The sequence below is a fragment of the Triticum aestivum genome, chromosome 6B, assembly GCF_018294505.1.
Source record: "Triticum aestivum cultivar Chinese Spring chromosome 6B, IWGSC CS RefSeq v2.1, whole genome shotgun sequence".
Classification (NCBI taxonomy): domain Eukaryota; kingdom Viridiplantae; phylum Streptophyta; class Magnoliopsida; order Poales; family Poaceae; genus Triticum; species Triticum aestivum.
In genome coordinates, this window is record NC_057810.1 from 672,767,931 (window position 1) to 672,771,643 (window position 3,713).

Sequence of the window (3,713 nt, forward strand, 5' to 3'; positions counted from 1 at the left end):
CCCACCTGAAATCAGGGGGGGAAAGATTAGATGCTTTGTGATTTGTAAATGCCACATGTCATTCATCAGGGCAGGTCTCACCTGATTTATATGAGACCTGGTCTTATGTAATTTTTTTCCATCGATCCGCCTCTTTTCTCCGTGACCCACGCACGCACGCAACAGAGATGGAAACGGAGCCGACCGACTTCTTCGCTGGCCTCTCCCAAGCCGTTCCATAAGGGCATGTACAATGGTTCTATCTTAGCAATGCCACGTAGGATAAATGATGAGGTGGAGGAGAGAGAAATCATAAGAGAAGGCTTGTCTTCTCTTAATTAAGAGAAGGCAAGAGATGATCTCTTAGCACAATATGTCTCACCATATTTTTAGGAATAACTAGTTATTGAAGATAAGGCTAAGAGATGACCCATTGTAGACATGTTTTTTTGTCATCTCTAAATTACATGCAAGATTTAAAATAAGACCGCTTTATCAACCATGGTACATGCCCTAATTATCCAGCTCCCTCCTTCCCCTCCTCTGCTCCCCTCCGCACGCCGATCCGCGAATCCTCCCCGGAGCCGCCGCCATGCCCCCTCACGCCGAATTGCCGTGCGCTCCAATTTTGCCTCGCCTGGTGCACCCCCGCCGGAATCAGATTTTGCCGTGCCCGGCCCTTGAGCGTTCCCCCGGCGCCTACCTTGCCGGGGCTGATGATCCATAAAGCTGCGATTTTTACACATGGATGGTGAGTGTTCAATCGATCTGCAAGTTCTTCTGTTCATATGCCCTGTAGGATAGCCGATCCGATGCGGCGGCAGTTGATTCTTTAGTACCGCACCAGATTCATGATGGAGATTTTTACATGTAGCTGTTTTGTTGGCCCCTGATTCCTGTACCGCCGCAGCTATCCAGATTCTGGATGTGGCGGATATGCGCCACATGTGCTGATGTGATCGCACTGTGTTAGTTTTTTTTTTCTTTTTTGTATGCAGTGTTCTGTCCCATCTTTTTTGATTGGGTTGAAAAATCAGATGGAGTGTTTTCAATCTGATGAGTCACTCTAATCAAGTTTTATTGGCACACACATCAATTTCAGGAACATCACATTCATGTATGGTGCGTTTTTGCAGATTCGGATGGCAGGCATAGGGAATTGACGGCTGATGCGAGCATGAATGAATCGCAAAAGAACATGAATGAATCGTACGGAGTAGCCATGCCATATTGGTTATTGCATATTTCTGAAGACGTGTGGTTGATTTCCCTGGGGGTTTTCTGTCTGTCACCCTAGATGAAGCCAGGAGGGCATCTAACTGACGGTACCTGTTCCTGCCCTCAGCCTCTGCATATATGAAAATAAGCGACTTTCTATTCATTTAGATGTTCCAAAACATTGTTCCTGCAGAGGTGCATAGCATTGCTCTGTTCAAACGTACAAGTTTAGTTTATGTTGGTATTGTTGTAATTTGATTTTGAAATTCCTCTCCAGGGCTCTGCGTGGAACGGTGAAGTAGGGGCTGTGGCTGTGCAAGCAGCTCTGAGAAGCAAATCTATAATGAAGATCCTGCACAGGTGACTAACTTTTCCTTCACATGTCAAAACCAATTTTCTTTACACATTTTATCTTGTGCTCCCTCCTATCAAAACTGCGACACTTATTATTGATTGGAGGGAGTAGCAGTTTACATTATTTGAGTTTGGCTTCATTATATGCTAATCCAATTTGATGTTATGGTTATTTTATATAGTTCAGGTTGTAGTACAACCATCTATCTCGAAGAACTAACTGTTCAAACAGCATTCACATCTTTGAGTTAAAGAGATAAAGTCTGTTATGAGCGAAACAGTGTTTTTTCCAACAGAAATTGTGTAATTTCTGTAATCGTACATGCCTAACTGATCATGTACTAACTCTCCACAGGGAATGAGTTGTCATTTAGTACCAAGACTGGTTGGTTTACCCTCTGAAGCATCGATACGTCTAAGAACTGCCGTTTCCCCCTTCAGGACATGGCTCCTACGGTGACACGCAGGATACGGCAGCGATATGCGTATCTTAGGGGGTATCACGTTTTTTGATTTAAAGAAAAAAAAAACGATTAGCCACTTGGGACCTGTCAACACACCAGGAGACGTAATGGGGGAGCGCAGCCCAAGCCTAATAGAAGCCCGCTTCTAACCTGCGTGTTCTCTCTCTATTCGCTCTATTGACCAGACCAGGGCAGCGAATTGGAATGAGGGCACCTCGAGTCACCTTCGGCAAGGTAACTTCTTCCCGATCCCTTCTCTCCATTGGTCCTCCCGTGCTGCTTGTTGCATGTGTACTGTGTGTGTGCTGCTGTGTGGCTTGCTGCTTCTGGGTGCTGGGCTGTTGATGGCCTGATGCTGCTACTTTCCTGTATATTTGTATAATGCTTGATTATTTGTGTCTTGTATCCAACGATGCTTTGTTGTATACTGATGTTGCTTGATGTTGTTGTGCTGGCCAGGGAGCGAGTCAAGTGACATATTGACGTATGGACATTCAATTACGGGGATTGAGGAAATTAACGATCATTCGACTTGAAAAGAGGCATGAGGGCAACAAAAGTTGCAGTATTTTGATCCCATTTCATTTCAAGCATACATCTTTCTAGGTATTGACACTTTAATCTTTTCTGGTTTGGGCAGACCTTCCTGAACCCCTAACTGACTCATTCCTTGAGTTATCTGATGAAGACTCTGTACAGGTGTTGGACATGCAAATGGCAACATCGTGTTTATGTCAAATAAACATTTGAGTTGGACTCCAGCTTTTTGTCTCCAAACAAACCGTTGCAGCCAGCACTAAAATATCACCAAATAGGAATCACAGAAGAACAAGACATGAACATCAAGTAGGAGGTTCATGAAGAAAGCTCTTTGGCACCCCAGACCGCACATCCAACTGAATCTTGAGACCTGTTGATTTCCTGACAGGATCTTTCAGAGAAAAGACTGTTTAGCACACACTGTGTGTTTCTGATATTTGTTATATTCCGTTTACTACCCAGAGATCCAAAAAATCAACTCTACTGGGTTAAACTGAAGGAGAAAAAAATGTTCTGGACACCCTAAATTTGTTCTACTTTTTACTGCAGCCTCTAAGAAGTTGATTTGATCTGTACTACTTCTTCTTCCCTCCGCCCTTCTTGTCGTTCTGGAGCGCCTGGGCCAGCTCCTCCATGGCCTTCCTCTCGGCCGCCTTGGCCGCCTGGACAACTTTGCAGTTCTTGTGAGCGCGGACAAAGGTTGCTTGGTAGCCCATCTCCCGTGGCGGGAACCCGCACGGGATGCAGCTCCAGTGCTGCATCCCGTCGGGGAGATCACGGCCCGCCATGGCTGATTTCTTGGCGCCGCGTGTAGCCTCCGGTTTCTTGGAGGCGCGTGCAGGCGCCCGGTTCTTGCGCCCAACGGCTTTCTTGGTTCCGCGTGTAGACCCCTGGTGCCTGCGGCCTCCGATTTCTTGGTGCCGCTTGTAGGCCCCTGGATCCTGCGCCCTCGGATTTCTTCAGCCGCGTGCAGCCTCCTGGTGCTTGCGCCCTCCGATGGGCCGCGTGCAGTCTCCGGCCGCGCCGCTGAGGAAGACGATCCGAGCAGGGACTCTCGTTGAACGAAGGTGGACGATCTGAGCAGGGATCGGAAACACGTCGGGTACCCTTTTATATAAAGGGGGGATTCGTTTTTTTTTTATCTGATCGACACGGAGG

At 46.9% G+C, this 3,713-nt stretch overlaps 1 long non-coding RNA gene across 2 annotated transcripts; it reads left to right on the top strand.

The window, feature by feature from the left end:
• The first annotated feature begins 489 nt into the window (after positions 1–489).
• Positions 490–3,098, top strand: LOC123139103 (uncharacterized). Of its 2 annotated transcripts, none has more exons than XR_006469456.1 (6): positions 490–730; positions 1,116–1,304; positions 1,475–1,557; positions 1,907–2,249; positions 2,475–2,621; positions 2,715–3,098. It is a non-coding gene; the product is annotated as an uncharacterized lncRNA (long non-coding RNA). The 2 variants fall into 2 exon arrangements; XR_006469457.1 differs by having other exon boundaries at positions 497–730; positions 2,704–3,098.
• The last annotated feature ends 615 nt before the right edge of the window (positions 3,099–3,713 follow it).